The sequence below is a fragment of the Diceros bicornis genome, chromosome 5 (assembly GCF_020826845.1).
Source record: "Diceros bicornis minor isolate mBicDic1 chromosome 5, mDicBic1.mat.cur, whole genome shotgun sequence".
NCBI lineage: Eukaryota > Metazoa > Chordata > Mammalia > Perissodactyla > Rhinocerotidae > Diceros > Diceros bicornis.
Genome location: NC_080744.1, coordinates 62,245,792 through 62,263,571, shown reverse-complemented (window position 1 = coordinate 62,263,571; position 17,780 = coordinate 62,245,792). Strand labels below are relative to the sequence as shown.

Below are 17,780 nucleotides of genomic sequence, written 5' to 3'. Positions count from 1 at the left end.
TTCACCTTCTGCCCATTGCACCCCCAACTCAGAACTTAAACTAGGCAAAGCTGACTGTACACCAATGTCCATCTTGAACAGTTTTCCATGTGCCTTGGCTTTAGCAAGAACAACGCTCACAAACACACAAAAAAGAGAAAACAAATTCCCCTTGGGCTGAGTATTCTCTGCCTCTGCTTTTTAAGCCCTTGTGTATTTTCAGAGAAATTTAATCCACATGAGTCTAATGTACAGACATTGAAATCATTAGGTCAGTTGGTTTTTCAGACCGTTTGATGTCCCAGAAGCTCTGGTGGAGGGTTTGCAGAGGGCATCTCTGAGCCTTTGGTCCCCTGAAGCAGGAAGCCTCCTGGTGCTGAGAAAAAACAGAGCTGGGCCCCACAAGTTTCCAATTTGTCATTGAAGATCTTGCCCCTGGAGAGAGAAGCCTCAGTTCTCGGCAAAGTGGAGCATCTCGCCACCTGCCCTCAAGGGCGTTGGGGAGCAGGAGCCTGAGAGCCCCCAGAGGCTGCCCTGTCCCAGTACCCCCACCCCCTCCCTGCTTCTGTACGAAGCCGCCAATGTTATTAGTCTCATCAGCCCGACGTGTACCCTTGCGGGGAGGGGAAGGAAGAGTCCAGGCCGGGCTTCCCGGCACCTCTCACCTGGCCTGCTGTGCTGCCCTTGGGGCGGGGCGCTACCTGGCAGAGGAGAGCTTGTGCACAGAAAGGGACAAGGGCAGTGAGAGAGAAGGGCCCTGGGGGTCGAGAGAAAATGGAGAGGGGGAATCCAGTGGAGTAGGAGACAGAGAAGGAAGTTAGGGGATGTGCTGGCCCTGCAGAACCATACCAGAGCCTCGGTCTCCTAAACTTTGGGATGTCCTGATGAGAGACAGAAGCTTCTTGGGGAAAAGGAGCATCTTAAACATAACGGTCATCCCTCTCAGCAATGGAAGGACAGACTCGGTGGCTGGGCTCATCCAAAGTCACAAGGAGTCCTAGACAGCCTCCCATCTCTTTGAAGGGTCCCTTTGGATTCTTTCGTAATAACTAAGGCTTTGTGCTGAAATGCTGAAAAGGCTGTGTAATTGGATGCCCTGCATATGGACCTTGAGGGACTGGGGAGAGAGACCCAGAAACCTGCCGGACTGGGAAGCAAATCCTCCACCAGGGCTAAGTGCAGATCCTGCCAGGACCCCTGCACCACCATCTCCTCCCAAAGGCTTGGTGTCACACAGGGGATGGACTCCCTCAGCCCCTAAGGAGGACAGAGTTGGAATGGACCTGCCTAACACAGGTGGAACCCCATCTCTCCCAGAAGCCTCTCTGCAGGGGCAGTGTCTTCCACTGGTGGAGACCCTAGGCAGAGGGGCTATCTCCTTAGCCTGAAGAGAGGGTCACCACTGCCACGGTCTTCACTGGGCCGCGATTCTCAGAGGCAGAGGTGGGTTGGGGAGGGCCAGGGTGTCTGGGAGCAGAACCAGGAGGCACAGATGGACATGCAGTAAACATGGGCAGGTTGGCCTTCAGGGCCACTACACCATCTTTGGCATCCCCCCCCGGCCTGAGAGGGGTCTTAGAAATTATTTACCCCAATCTCTTTGTTTCACAGGCAAGGAAATGGAGACCCAGAGATAGAAAGAAACTACACCAAGGTCACACAGCAAGTCAGTGGGAGAGCCAGGACTGAAACCTGGTGACCCAACTCCCAGTCCCGTTGCTTTCCACTTCCTGTGATATTTCCACTGGTGCTTAGGTGAAAACTGCCCAAGGGTTAGTCCACCTGTCATCTGGGTCCCTTGTGTAAGACTACCAGGTGATAGCTACTAAACTAAATTCCAAGTTGGGTAAGGCATTTATTCTTTTACATTGACTTTATGTACTGACCTTCCCAGATAACATGTTTGCATTTTCACAAAGATATTCCATGTCTAAACCCAGAAGCCCACTGATGGTGGAATTTGGAGTTGACTGGAAAGGTAACCCATGAGGAATGAATCCACAAAAATCGGCTATCAAGCCTAGGCCCAAGGGTCATGCCCTCGGGCCCTGACATTCCCTCCCTTCCTGACCCCGAGATTTCCCAGCCCCTCATTTGTGGCCCTTTCCACAGGGTTATAGCAGCATCTCAGGATGGGTGCAGGTCTCCAGCCTCAGCAGATAAGTGGAGGTACAGAGAGTGGCTCGTTACTGCAGGAAAAGTCTAGGCTTCAGAGCCACACACACCTGGGTTCCCTTCCCTGCTCAGCCACTTGCCAAGCTGTGGGAACCTGAACACATCACATCCACTTACTGGACCACAGTTTCTTCATCTGTAAAATGGGCCTGGTGATGTGAACCCCAAAGGGTTCTTATGAGAAAGAAATGGGAGATGGTGTGGGAAGTGTCTTCTGTGGGCAGAAGCTGGATGAGTTAGTTCCCTACGCTGGCCTATCCCCCAAGAAAGGATATGGTGTTCAGGAGAGGTTTCGAGGAAAAGGACCCCCGGGACCTGTTGTTTGGACGGATTGACAGATCATATCCAAGTCTGTCCCACCTCCTCGGTGACAGTGCGGGTTGCTGGGCCTGGGGCAGCCTGCTCATTTGTTGCTATGGAAATTTCTCAGAGGAACATCCTAAGCTCTTTTCCTGGCGTGGGCCCCCAGAGCAGGCTCCCAGCACCACAGAGCATAAATGCCCTCTGCTATTTTCTCTTGGAACAAATAAAACCTGGTACCATGACTCACTCTGGTTAAAGGATAAATTGCTACAGAAGCAAAGCCCAGGATAGGATAAAACGACCCGACACACGAGAGAGAGGGAGAAAGAGAGAGAAAAACTGTACTCGTGGGGAAACGTTGGCCCAGGGCCCCAGGCCAAGCCACCCATCAGACCTGGCAGGCAGCACACGGACAAGAAGAGAGCGAGCCACAGAGGGCTGGAGGATGGAAATCCAGACAGCCGTCCTCACAGGCAGGAGCTGAGGGCACCTTCAAGCCCTCAAAAACACAAAGAGGCATTGAGAGCAGCCAGGGGAGCCCGTCAGCCCCAGAACCCAGGGGGAATTCCTGCGCAGTGCGTGCACTCAAGATGCAGCCTGCAAAGGGCTCCCAAGGCTCCTGGCATCCCCAGACTTTTTCCTCTCCCCTCCTTGATCTCTCATCCCCTCTCCTTTTATTTTTTTCTTTAATGTCAGCCCAACACAGGCAAGTCCCAGGACTTGAAGAGTATGTCAGTGAGGGCCCAGGTAACCTCTGACACACACACAAACCGGTCACCCAGAGACGGAGCTCAGACCAGTCCTCAGGGCCGTGGAAGACCCTAGTGCCGAGCTCCGAGAGGCAGGGGGCCAACCATTGCGTGCTTTGAGGGTAAGACGCACAATCTCGGTAGTGGAAACATTGAAAGGAAAGTCGCCTGGTTACTAAGCTCCCAGAAAGAAAATAAATTTATTTTGGGCAGTTTAGGGAAGCCAGAGGGATTTGCCAGCTCAGCATCTTCTTCACCCCTGCCCCCCACCCCAGCCTCTGGGCTCTTCCACTCGCCTCCCTTCTCTGACGCCAACGCTGTTGGTTCCGTGACTCCAAGGTCCTGCCTCAGTGCAGCGCAGGAGGGGGAAGGGGACTTCCTCACATTAGGTGAAGAGTAAACTAAAGCTGAAATTCACTCTGTCTTGAGAATGGCTTTCTATAATTTCGTAGGTTTGAATTTTCAAGACTGGTACTCAGTTTTTGTTTTTGGGGGTTTTTTTGTGTGTGTGTGAGGAAGATCCGCCCTGAGCCAACACCCATGCCAATCCTCCTCTTTTTTTTTTCTTTTTTTTTGCTGAGGAAGACCGGCTCTGAGCTAACATCTATTGCCAATCCTCCTCCTTTTTCTCCCCAAAGCCCCAGTAGATAGTTGTACGTCATAGTTGCACATCCATCTAGTTGCTGTATGTGGGACACAGCCTCAGCACGGCCGGACAAGCAGTGCATCGGTGCGCGCCCAGGATCCGAACCCGCGCCCCCAGTAGTGGAGCGTGCGCACTTAACCGCTAAGCCACGGGGCCGGCCCCCAGTACTCAGTTTTTCATTGCTGCGTGGCACTTTATCTGCAATTATCATTGATGGACATAGGGGGAGCCAGGCTGCCCGGTAATGGCTCCTCTGTCCAATCATCTCAGCTTCTCCTAGAAGCATGGATGTCGCCAACTCCGGGGAGCATGCGCTTCCATTCAGTGAGGCCAGAAAATGTGAAAAACAGAACTCCTTATTGAAAACCACAAAGTGGAACAAACCTGTTTTAAGGTTATATGCAATTATAAAAACAAATCAATGTGCTATTCCAGCTTTTTCTCACTAATCTGAACTGTGATCCTGCACTACTTAGTCTAGCCCTTGTTTTCTCCAGGCTTGGATAGAATATGTCCTTCTAACTTTCCCTAACTCCTTCATGAAGAATCGAGGGCTCCTTAGGATTTCAGACTCTTCAAATGGCTTTCTTCTCTTTCGGCAACTTCTTTTCTGAACAGCTGCAACACTCAGACACACGGCCATTGCCAAATGCTTGTTATCAACTTGAGACCATCTTGACAAGGTTTCTATCGTTTTCTGTTGAATTCCTAAGTCTTCCTTACTTTCCCTCTTGATTCATTTTTTCCTGCTTTCGCTGTCATGAGTCACCCTGAGCCAATAACGCAGAGAGACATGGAGAAAGAGTTGTAGAAAAAGCCAATTAACAGAAATGGAAAATGAAATGAGGAAAAGGAAAGAGGAGAGGAGATGAAACGAAGAATAAAGAGCTAAGAGAAAATGACAGTGGAAAGGGGGCTGTGAGCCCCAGGGGCAGGCTTGCCTTTTATTCGTCTTTGTATCTTTGGTGCTTGGCACAGGACCACAGAAGGAGGAGAGAATGGCTCTAGAAGTCTGGGTGTGACCCAGCTAAATCTCATGGCAGCCCAAAGCTGGATGTTCTTGTTATGAAGAGCCTGGGGACGATGGCCCCGTATGCAGAGGTGGAGATTCCCTGTCCTTTTCTTTCCCCTGCACAGCTTGGAGGGGCCCGAATGAGGCGAAGTCAGGAAAAGAGCAGGTGGGTGGTGGACGGTGGCCTGGCCCAACCCCGCACTGCTCACCCTGCGACAGCGGCTCCTGTCTGCGCTGTCCCCCCACCTCTGCCTGACCACCGAGCCAATGATCTCGTCACCCAAGGAGGAGGACGTTTCCAAAAATGTAATGACAGGCTTCACCCTCCAGTGGTTCAAGTGGAACCACTGCCTCTTTGTTTCTTTATGGCTTCTCAAAATAAGAATAATGCTGTAAGAACACCCATTACTCACAATCTGGAAGGGAGAGGAGGAAAGTAAATCTGAGCTCTGAACTTCGAAGGATTCTGCATCGCCGATGATTCCTTGATGCCACTGAGGGCTCCCTGACCGAACACAGGCCGCCTTCTGTGTGCTCTGCTCTCCTGCGCCCAGAGACAGGGAGAGGACCGGGTAGGAGAGCAAGGCCGAAGCTACCTTAGCCGGCTGGGTGCCTTGGGTGAGTCACCTAGCCTCTCTGTGCAGCAGCTTCCTCAGTTTCAAAATGGGACTGCTGTCTCCCGAGAGAGTTGTTATGAGGATCGAGTACGTTATGTCAGAGGAAGCACCTAGCACAGTCCCTGACACATAATAACTGCTCCCAGACATTCATTCATGCATTAATTCATTTGTTCACATTAAGTGTTTTGAAAGTAGATGCACACGTGACCCAGTGTTTGTTAACTGTTTCTTGGTTGGGTGTCCTGCACCCAATTCCCGTGTGACCCATCTTTCATTATTTCAAAGCCTGGTGATCACTTGATAGTATAATCCAGGGGTTCCCAAAGCTGGCAGAACAGTTAGCAAAAGAATTAACAAGTGAAAGTTAAGTTAAAAAAAGAAAGTTTATAAAAATTTCACTTAAAGTTAGGAAAGGGCCGGCCCCGTGGCTTAGTGGTTAAGTGCACGCGCTCCACTGCTGGCGGCCCAGGTTTGGATCCCGGGCACGCACCAATGCACCGCTTCTCCAGCCATGCTGAGGCCGTGTCCCACATACAGCAACTAGAAGGATGTGCAGCTATGACATACAACTATCTACTGGGGGGCTTTGGGAGGAAAAAAATAGGAGGAGGATTGGCAATGGATGTTAGCTCAGAGCCGGTCTTCCTCAGCAAAAAAAAGAGGAGGATTAGCATGGATGTTAGCTCAGGGCTGATCTTCCTCACAAAAAAAAAAAAAGTTAGGAAAAAAAGAGTTAAAGTTAAGTTAAAAAAAGAATTCAGATTCCTCAGCCCAACCCAAGACTTACAAAATCAGAATCTCTAGATCTGGGAATTTAGATTTTTAAACATCCACAGATAAGCCTAGCTGGGTTCTGGAACCACGGACTTAATCCTTTTCAGAGGTCTGTGAGTTCTCCTGGATTCATAGGTTAACTCCTTTCCAGGCTTACGTTGAGAGTAACCCACAATGCCTGAATCCCAAAGGGTGACCGATGGCAAGAACTGAGAGGCCCTAGAAAGCAAGGGGGACAACCTGATCGGGGGGACAATGCGATGTTTGTTAACCCACATGGGTATCTGACCATCTGTCTGCACTTCGGGCCACTTTAAATAGCGCTCTCCGGACCAAGGAGGGGAGAAGGGAGGAGATTTGGAACGTCAGGGAGGCGTGGGTGGGGAGGAAGAACGCAGATGAATGGCCTGAGCCCAGTTACAGCTGACTCCACCGCAGCTCTGTGAAGGCTGGGACTTGTCTGTGCCTCTTGTCAGGTCCATCCCAGGCCCAGCTTTCTCTACGGAAGGTGCGTCAGAATAACACACATAAGCGCTGGTACCCTCAGGACTCAGCTGTTCGCTGTGCAAAGCTCCATCCAGGAGTCACCTGCTCCAGGAAGGCTTCCCAGATGGCTGAGCAAGGGCCCTCCCTCTGTGGCCCCGCCACACCTGGGCACCCCTCTGGTCTTCTCGTCCTCCACACTGAAATCACCGGGTGTAGGCTCTCAGCCCCATCAGTGTAAGGGTGTGGACTATGCTCCATTCACCTTGGGTCCACAGTGCCCAGCACGGAGTGCTCAATAACTGTCTCTTTGAACCGAACTTCCAAGCCTCTCATTTTACAGATGAGGAAACTGAGGCCCAGAGAGGGCAGGTGGCTCACCCCAGGCCTCTTGGCCCATCTGGGAGTAGATCAGAGTTACCCATACACGTGTCAGTGGGCTCAAGACTGTAAAAGAATACCTGTCCTTTTGCCTGCGGGCCTTTTCCTCTTTCTCCGCGTTAGCTGAGTCCGCGTGGCTGTTGGGAGAGCAGGGGACACAGTCAGAATGAGGGATCTCTCGGTTGTGCCTCACCCTCTGTCCAGAGAATCCTGACCTTCTCTGGGCCTTCCTTCTTCTCCAGTCAAATGGGACTACATCTCCTCGTCTGGTGCCCCCACCCCCGGCCGTGAGGACCACGAAACAAGCTGTTGGGTGTGTGCTGGTCACATATAAAGGACCATCATCCTAATTATGAACCAAAGGAAGCGGGCCCACCCAGCATGGAGAGCAGGCAAGTCCACGGCCCCTCACCTTGCTACCAAGTAATTACTGAGGAGCGGTCAGACTGGCCCATACCAAGAACTTAAAACTACATTCCACTGAGAAACATCCGCCCAAACTGTTGCTGTGTTTATGTTTCATTTTCAGAAGAAAGAGTTGTTATAAAACGAGTGGGGGGAAAAAACTCTGAGCATGACTTGGAAAAACAAGCAAGAGTTTATCAGACATTTTTAAAAGAAAATGGGGGATTTTACACTGTGGACTCAGCTTCTGGGGGGATGTCAGACCACAGCTCCCTTCCTGGGGAGAGCTGGGCCAAGGCACCCCAGGGTTGGTCGTCCATCTGCAGATGGGAGCCAGAACTCAGCCCAGCTCTGCTCTCAGCTACACCCCAAGAGGCAGAGGGAAGACTCAGCTTGTCTTTGCAAAATGAGCAGCCTCTTCCATCTGTCCATCTGTTTATTCACTCAACAAACAATTACTGAGCCTTGACTGTGTTCCAGATACTTTGACCAGCACTGAGGGAGAGATTTAAAAATGGATCAGGGTCTCTCTCTGCAACCCACAGGCAAATTATCTAAAGGAGAGAAAACAACAGACAAGAGAGGTCCAAACAAAGCATCATGGGAATTAAGAGAGAGCTTTCAGCTGAAAGATCAAGGAGGGTTGCCTGGAGGAAGAGGCACTGAAAGGTGGATGGAATGGGGCCAGTTCGAGAGTTTGGGATGAGGGGACTGCACACACGGAGGCAGGAAGGAGAGTGCCAGATGTGGTGAAGAAAGGACGGGTGCCCCGTGAGACTGGCATCGGGATGTGTGTCGCGGGGGGGCATTGGGCTAAATGGCACAAGCTGGCCACTCTGTTTTACACAGGCAGTGGGTCAGCTTCTCATTTTCCCTTCAAATGGGTTGAAAATGTCCCTTGCGATCACCTTCCCTCCCTCTTTCCTCCTCTGTTCTAAGTACTTCTGCAACTTAGGGGAAAACACTGTTTGGATGTAAGCTAAGGTGGACCCAGACGTTTCCAGGAACAAAGCAGAGAGCCAAGCTTGTGAAATCAACAGCTGTGCTGATGCCTGTCGGCAGGCTCTGTGCCCAAGACGGCAGGGCCGGCTCCAGGAGCAGCCTGCACAGCAACACGCGGGCTTTGTCCCCGCTGCCTGCACCGCTACGCATGGCTACGTGTGCAAGGGGCTCATTGAGTCATTAGTGTAGTCACGTGCCACGTAACAACGGTTCGCTCAACAACAGACCGCATATACGATGGTGGTCCCATAAGATTAGTACCATATAGCCTCGGTGTGTAGTCGGCTGTACCGTCTAGGTTTGCGTAAGTACACTCTGTCATCTTCACACAATGAAGAAATCACCTAACGATGCGCTTCTCAGAACGTATCCCGTCATTAAGCGATGTATGACTGTATTGATAAAAGGCTTGTGCAACGGGAAAAAATTTTTTAGATTACCTAAACATCTATCAATACAAAAAGGGATGAAACAATTTAAATTTCCATCGGTAGGAGAATGGTTAAAGAGAAAAGCATAACACTGTGCAACTGGTATAAAGAATGAAACAGGGCCGGCCCCAGTGGCCTAGTAGTTAAGTTCGGCACACTCGGCTTCGGCAGCCTGGTTCAGTTCCCTCACACCACTCGTCTGTCAGTGACCATGCCGTGGTGGAGGTTCACATACAAAAAGAGGAAGATTGGCAGCAGATGTTAGCTCAGGGCGAATCTTCCTCAGCAGAAAAAAGAAAAAAGAATGAAGCAGAGCGATCTTACCCATCTATACCAGGCCCGCCCCTATGCCTGAGGGGCCTGGGTCAAGAAAGCAAATGGAGGCTCTGGTCATCGGCCCACCATCTTTTCTGCCCACCTACCCTCTTGGTAACTGAGGGGCCTCGCCTGTGTGGACACCCTGGCCTGTACATCCAAGCTCTGTCCACAACCCCCAGCAAGCAGCCACTCCTTGGCTAGCCCCGTCAGAAAGCGACCCAGGACAGGGGCCCCAGTGACCAGGTCTAAGTGTGGCATTGATTTATACTGACACGGAAAGTTGTCCAAGAATAAAATAATTAAGTGAAAAGAACATGCTACAGACCCACGTATGTAGAATGATTCCATGTTTTAAATTCCCTACATAAATGCCTAGAAGATTGTCTGCACCCCCGCTGCTAATGGTAGTTGCCGATGGAGGGCTGGGTAGAGAAGGGGAGGGAGGGGCCTTGCACGTTTTACTTTGCACAGTTCTGCACTATGAACATCATACAACAAGCATGTATGACCTTTATAATCTAAAAAAAAAGTTTAAATAATACTTTTTAAATAAGTTAGTACTTTTTTGAGCCAAAGTAGGTATTTCTTATGTTTTTCTTGTGCCCAAAAGAAACAAAACAAATTTTTTAAAAACCCCAATCCGGGACCATTCCTGGACAGTCAGGGAGGTTGCTGGGGTCGTGACCCCCAGGTCGAGTGAACATTCCCAGGACACACGTGCTCTCTCCCCTGTCCAGAGGTCCTCCCAGCTGCTTCCTCGGCAGATCCTTCACACAAGGGCTCCCAATCCTGCCTGCTCATCCGGGGGCTTCTAAAAATGGGTTCCCGGGCCCTGGCCCCGACCGGCTGAATTAGAACCTCCAGGTGCCCAGGAACCTGCATTTGTAACTCCCCAGGTGATTCTGATGACCACCAAGGTCCAGATCTTACTGCCCTCGAAATCCTGGGTGGTAAGTAGCCCCGGTATGTTCAGCCCCATGTGGTAGACGAGAACACCGAGGCCAAGGACAGTTAGCCCCGTCTCAGGCCAGGGTATGCAGTCTGTTGGTTCCTTTGCTGGAGCTTGTTCTCCTCCCCCAGCTGAATTCATAGGTGTTGGAAGACCAAAGAGGGCCCTCGGTCAGTGGCCCCAATTTGCAGGCTCTCGGATTCCAGTGGTCCCGCTAAGCCAGGTGATTAGCTAATTCATTCATCAACTATATTTCGGGGACCTCCTCTGTGCAGGCACTGTTCTGGGTGCTGGGGTATCCAGAGCTGCAAACCGGACTGACAAGGTCCTAGCTCCCTTGCAGCTCAAATTCTACTGGGAGATAAGGATGATGAACAGATATCTGGAGAAGACAGCATCCGAGAGTGCCAAGTGCCACGAGGAAGACAAGGCAGGGCGGTGAGGCGGGGAGTGACAGGTGGTCAGGAAAGTCCTCTTTGGGGAGGTGACATTGGAGCCGAGCCCTAAAGGATGACCCAGCTGTGCACAGCATTCACAGCAGCACTGGTAAAGTGGGGACGGACAGGTGAGCAGCAAGGGGTCGTGTAGAGCCTCGGAAGGCGTGGTGAAGAGGATGATTCTACTGGAACGCATTTGGGGCTCTGAGCCCAGCGAGGGTTGGGGGGGCGCCATGCCTCTGCTTCCCCCACATCAGCAGTTCTCAACGCGGGATGACAGTGCTTCTCAAACGTGCATGCATGTCAGCATCCCCCGGAGAGCTTGCTAACACACGAACTCTGGGTCCCGCCTCCAGGTCTGGTTCCCATTGGTAGGGCCCCAGACGCTGCATTTCTAATAAGCTCCCAGGGGAGGCTGACGCTGCTGGACTGGGAACTACCTTAAGAACCACTGCTGTGCTGTAATGGCCTGTTGACCTGCTCTCCTCTGCGAGGCTGGAGGCCTCCTGGAGGGAGACACGACACCATGTTCACCATCGTGCTCCCTGTGCTTGGTGCATTAGTAACAGCTCAATAAATGCTTATGACTTAGTGAATGAATGAGGGTGTGGATCAACAGCAACATGAAATAATATCTGTAAAGCCCTTACAACTTAGCAAGCACTATGTAAATGTGTTAGTCGGGGTTCTCCAGAGAAACAGAACCAATAGAATATGTGTATATATAGAGAGAGAGAGTGTATATATATATATATATGTATAAATAGAGAGAGAGTGATTGATTGATTATAAGGAGTTGGCTCACGAGATTATGGAGGCTGGCAAGTCACAAAATCTGCAGGGTGAGTTAGCAGGTTGAAGACTCAAGAGAGCTGATAGTGTAGTTCTGGTCTGAAGGCCAACAGGCTGGACACCTAGGAAGAGCTGATGTTTCAGTTTGAGTCCAAAGGTAAGAAAAAGCCAGTGTCTCAGTTCACAGGCAGTCAGTCAGGAAAGATTCTCTCTTATTCAGGGGAGAGTCAGCCTCTTTGTTCTATTCAGGCCTTCAACTGATTGGACGAGGCCCACCCACATTGGGGAGGACAATCTGCTTTACTCAGTCTACAGATTTAAATGTTCATCTCATCCAAAAACACCCTAACAGGTGCCCAGAATGATGTTTGACCAAATATCTGGGCACCCTGTGGCCCAGTCAAGTTGACATATAAAATTACCCATCACAGTATACATGTTTGTTTAAAATACACACAAAGGATTCCCATCTCTGATGAGGGTTTCATGGAGGTAGGGAGAGTAAGGGATGTGCTGGCCAGCAGAGGGGTCCTCATTTTCCTGGCCCCCATGAGTCCAGGCCTGCCAGGCACGTGAGTGACAGGGAACCACAAGCTCCTCCAGCCAGCCCAGGAAGACCTGCAGGTGCAGTCTCCCCTCAGGCAGGTCCCAGCTGGACTGGCCTCCACACCCCACCCCCAGCCAGTGCAGCCCCGGGGCCCTCATCCCAGCACTCAGGTTTGCTGCCATCAGCGCTTCCGCAGCCCCGTCTTGAACACGTTAGCCACTGCACTCCCTCTGGCTGGAGGAGATTACATTTTCCATGGAAAGAGAGAGAAAAAGCCTCGCTAAAGGAATACTCTCTCCTTTGTTCCCTTCAGCTCTCTGCTCCTCAAGTGGAACCCCTCCCTGATGCCCCTATCTGATTTCAGGAAAGGAAAATGAAGCCAGGAGAAAAATGGAACAAGGGGCTTGGAGTGTGTCTGAGTGGAGGAGGGGTGCCAGGGGAGGAGCAGGTGAGGAAGGGAATGGGCTGAGAGAGGAGGGGCAAGAGGCCCCTAGGGGACAGGCCCAGCTGGCTCTGGAGAGGGCGGCCCTCTCCCCATGCCAGGCACTGCCCAGCCCCCAGAGCTGGGCTTTCTGAACTTCCCGGTCCTTCACGATGGTGGAAAGAGCACTGGACCTGGAGTCCTAGCTCTGAAACTGACCAATGTCTCCCTGCAGTCTTGTCACATCCACATCCTGAGCCTCAGATACTAACTGCCCTTCTGGCCTCAAAGCAGTCCTGGTGATCAAAATCAAATGCAGTTCAGTTGCATCAAAAGTGATTCATTAAAATGAAACGAATAATTAGTGATAATTGGATTTCCTGGGATGTGAAGGCAAGGTCTTGCAGAAAGGGGCAAAGAGGTTGGCCAGGGAAGAGATTAACCCACATGTTGCCTTTCCTAGGCAGGCAGTGCTGGCCTCTGGGCTCAGGACCTCCTCCAGGGGCAGGCCCACCAGGTGAAGGTTTCCTCTTTCCTTCGCAGAGCATCTGAGGGCCTTTCTGTGCCCATGGCCTCCACTCGCCCCATGTGCTGGGGGGCTAAGCTGCTCACACCTGCCTCCCCAGACACAGCCAGTAAAAGGCCGAGCTGGGCCTAGAGCCTCAGCCCCTGCTTCCAGGCTTTCTGCCCTCCGTGGCTTGCGGGGAGCACTGCCCTGGGATTCAGGACACGGTGCACCAGCCCAGCTCTGCCACTGTCTGCTCTGAGACCTCCGACACAGCTCTTCCCTGCTCCGGGCCTCCAGTGCCTCACTGGTATGTGATGAGCCTGGCCCGAGGAATCTCCACATTTCCCCCCAGCTCTGATAGTCTGCAAGGCCAGTCACCAGGTAACCAGAAACATCTGGAGTACAGGACTCCCTGTCCAAGTGGCTGTTCTAAGTGGGATGCACACAGAACAAAAGGATTTCTGTTCCCACAAGGCTGGGCCATGGGACAGTTTTATACGCTTAGGTAAACAACCAGAGAGAAATAATGTACATGGTGTCAGCGAGTCTGCCCACCACTCACGCAGTGGGTATTTTTCCCCAATGGAGCAGGAGCTGGGGCACATGAATCTGTACCTCTCTCCTTGGTCCTGGATGCCATGTTCTTCTTATAGCATGGTAATATATAGAATTTCTAAGGGTAATTTTAACTAGGTGCCTTTTTTTTTTTTTGCCTTACACATTCTAGTGGGGATGTTTTAAGAACCTAAAAACTCAACTCAAACAGACTTATACAGTAAAAAGTAGTTATTTCTTATATAGTTGAAAAGTCCAGTAGCAGTGCAGGCTTCAGGTGTAGTTTGATCCAGGGCTTCACATTATTATCAGGACTTCGGCTCCTTCTCTTGATGCTTCTCTCATTCCTCCCTCTGTCAATGCATCAGTTCATACTCCTTATCATCACGAGGTGGCTGCCAGCAGTTCCAGGCCCTGCATCTACACGCTATGTCATCCAGAGAAAAGGGACCACTTTGGTCCCTGAGTCCCAAGAAGAAGTCCTGAGATTCACTCTGATTGGGGAGACTGAAGTCATTTGCCTGCCCTAACTCAATCACTGCAGCCAGGGGATAAAACTGGCCTGGCCTGAGGTGTGTGCTCGGTTCCTAGAACTGGGACTGGAGCCAGAGTCCCAGGATCCCCGAACAGAAGTGAAGACTGTTGGCAAGAGGGAAATGGAAACCAGGGAGCAAGCAACATGGACTTTAAGTGGAAGCTGCGTCACTGCGTTGAACCTCTATACGTGGAAAATACTTGATCTCTCAGCAACCCTTTTCCAGGCACTGAATTTGGGGGCTCTCCTAGGCCTGAGGCGAAGCCAGAAGCTCCTGAAGCTGCTACTGCTGTAGGCTGCCGGACAGAAGGTCAGATCCGTCCGTGGGTCTCTACCAAGTGCCTTCAAGACCACCCTGCGCTAGTGCAGCAGGGCCAACGAGGACGTCTTGGCCCTCAAGGAATTATGACACTAAAACACCAGCCACAGCAGGTAGCTGGGATTCCACGCTGGTTTATGTGGGAAAGCCCGCTGTGATCAGCGAGGGCCTCTGGAGCAGGTGGGAGTTTGTGCTGGATCTTAAAGCGATGGCCTCCAGCGTGGGGTGTGCACACCACAGGGGGTGTGCAGGACAGTATTACCACGGGACAGAAATAACATGACTCAAGTCCTATTTGGGTTTATATTTTGTCTGAAAACACAGGATTACTGATATTTAATATACAGATTGACAGTTGTACACTGGTATAATTTACATATAAATGTACACATATTGGGAGTACGTTACCTTTTTTTCTGATAGAAGTGTGCAATTTAAAAGGATCGGAGACTAAAATTGCCTTGAAGGATGGAACCAAGGATAAGCAGAAGTCAGAATGAGTGCCACAGAGACTCGTTGGAGAGGGTGTGAGGTAGGGAGCGAGAGGCCACTTCTCTTAGCCTGTGTCCTGCTGGGAGCCAAGGAGCCCAGCACCCAGGGGGGGCCTGTCCTGCCTTCCTCAGGTGGCCGTCTCCACGGTGAGCCTCCTCCCTTGGCAAGGCCCTGCTTAGAGGGGTCCCACAGGGCTGTGGCTGAAGCCTGCTGCTGGTTCTCCCATCCACAGCGTCCCTGCTCCCTACGCCTCACAGGAAGAATGCCGGGTGCCCACAGCCGGTGAGTCACGGTACACGGCCCATGGAAAGGGCCCGATGCTCGCCACGACCTTTGGGGTTTGCCATGCCATCTGGTGCCCACGCCAGGGGTATAGGGTGTCCAGCCCGAAGAGGCCCTACAGCCCTGAGGCTGCAGATGGCTATATAAGGCTGAGGCTGCAGGAGGTGGTGGGGGCTGCCAGACCCCAGGAGCAATTTGGCTGGTCTGGGTGGTGACGCAAACGTTTTCCCTGCGCTTCACAGCGAGACTGAATCATATCCTCCAAACCTCAAGCCCGACAGGCACACGTAATGCCGAGACTCAAGAGTGGCAAAGAGGGCTGACCTAGGCACCCCCTTCATGACAAAGAAATATTTGGGACCACACAGAGAAAGCTGTCCCAGGAGAGCTAGTCCCAGCCCTGCCACAGACAAACTGTGGGGCCTGGGTCAGCTCCACTCTCAGGGCCTCAGTTTCTGCATCTGTAATATGGGGACAATAAGCCCTGTCCTGCTCCTCATGAAATGCCAAGGATCCCCCAAGAAATCGGGTCTGGGAGAATGGAGATGGGACACAGAGGCAGCCCTTGTTCTTTGAAAAAGACAAAGCCCGGGCTTATAGCAAATTTGGGGTCATGATGACTTGGGGGATTTACTGCCCGATTGTCACATGTTGCCCATGGTCAGGACGTGACTTCTAGGAAGCCACCAGTCTTTGTGCTTAGCTCACCTAGATACAGCCGCTTCTGTTTCTCCTCGCCTTTTGACGTCTGTGACTTCCCACAGTGCCCCTGGGAGATGGGCAGTGCAGGAATTGTTAACCCCATTTCACAGCCAAGAAAACAAAGGTCTGGAAAGTTCAATGGCTTCTCAAGGCCACACAGCAAGCTGGTGACAGAACCTGGATGAAGATCTAGCCCCTGGATTCTCAGTGCAAAGATCCCACCCTGTGTTGGGACCCCCACCAAGTAGGCCATTGGGGCCTCAGAATCCCACTCTGTAAAATGCAACAAGTGGTGAGGAGTCTGCCTCGTCAGGCTGCTGGGGTGTTTCCTAGAAGACACATGGGGATTGTCTAGAATATGGCCATGGCTTTCCTAATCTAGAACCTGCTGTGCCTGATTCTCCCAGAAGCACCCTGTGAAGTGCTCCTCAAAGGCACTCTTTCTAGAGAACACTTGCCCTCGCGCAGTGGTGTCCTGCAAAGAACATCCTTCTGGAAGACTTGGTCACACATCAGGTTGACCTTGAAAACCGGAGCAGCCAGAAAAGCAAGCTTGGAGCCCAAACCTCACTTACTGACCTCTCTGTCTCTCTCTCTCTTTTTTTTTTTTTTTTTTTTTTTTGCTGGAAAGAATGGAGCAGCCTTGACTACACGATCATTTACAGAATTAAGTAGCCAAAAATCACATCGTCTAGACAAATAGATTTTATGGGTCCAGTTAATTCCTGCTGGTCAAAAATAGATGTGCTTAATAAGTAGATATATTTAGAATCTGTCATTATCTGGTTCCCAGGGGTGAAATCTCAGCTCTTATTTCATAAACTCTTAATTTCAAACAGAGCTCTGTGAACTCCCACTCAGACCTCACCCTCTTTCCTGACAGTGTGGCGGTGGGGGGCAGGAATGGTGGAGGGTGGGGGAGGGGAAATTTGACCACAAGAAGCCACTGAAGTCCTGAACCTCCAGGCCCCTCCCCCTCAACCATCTTAAGTCAGGAAACCAACAATTGCTTCTTTGGGCTGCGTTGCAGGGCGTGGGAAGCCGCTGGGCCAGCAGAACTCCAGAAAGGTCTCCTTGCTCCCAATGTCTCACCTGTCCCTGTGCCCCAAGCTCCACCACCATCTATTCTCTGCCCCTCAGGGCCTGGCCTCAGAGCTGTGTGAGCTGCGGCACCTCCTGCCATCACAGCACAGCTGTCCCTGGGAGGCTTCCATTCTTGAGTCACTAGGGTCTGAGCAGAGGAGGCCGGTGCTGGCTGAGAGCAGGACAAGCACCCGGAGCCTCGAGGGTTCCAGATACGCCAGAGGCAGGTGGCGCCAACAGAGTGGGCAGGCAGGCACTGAAGGGACACATCGCCCACTTGCAAGGTGTCACTTCACACCAGCTCTGGGTTCCAGCTGCCTCCCTGGGCCACTCCCGGCCGCCCCCGAAGGTGCTGCCCTCTGGTGGGCCGGAGGTGAGGCCTGGAGGAGGCCTGGGAGCACTAAGGAGAGGACCTGGGGGCCAGCCAGTCTGAGGTGGGATTCTCTCCCGCTTCAAGGGAGGTGAGTCCCCCGTCCTTACCCCCAGGGCCATGGGCTTTGCACCCCGGGCCCTGCCAGGGCTTAGCCAGGCCAGGAAGGAGGGGCCCTCTTTACTCTCTATTGCATGCAAGCAAGATGTGTTCGTTTCCTGTGGCTGCATAGCAAATCACCACAAAGTAGATGGCTTCAAACACAGAAATTTATTCTCGCGGTTCTGGAGACCAGACGTCCGAAACCAAGGTGTCGGCAGGGCTGTGCTCCCTCTAAAGGATCTGGGAGAGAACCTTCCTTGCCTCACACAGCTTCCCATGGTCCCAGGCCTTCTTTGGCTTGTGGCAGCGTCTCTCCTAGCTCTGCCTCCATCTTCACGTGGTTTTCTCTTCTCTCTCGGTCTCTCCTTTGAGTGCTTCTTATAAGGACGCTTGTCATTGGATTTAGGG

General features: G+C 51.8%; 1 protein-coding gene across 2 annotated transcripts in view; it reads left to right on the top strand.

Annotated features, from left to right (window-relative positions):
* The window catches only part of ITGA11 (integrin subunit alpha 11), a 117,653-nt gene that overhangs the window by 35,339 nt on the left and 64,534 nt on the right, over positions 1-17,780 (top strand). The window lies entirely within an intron of this gene.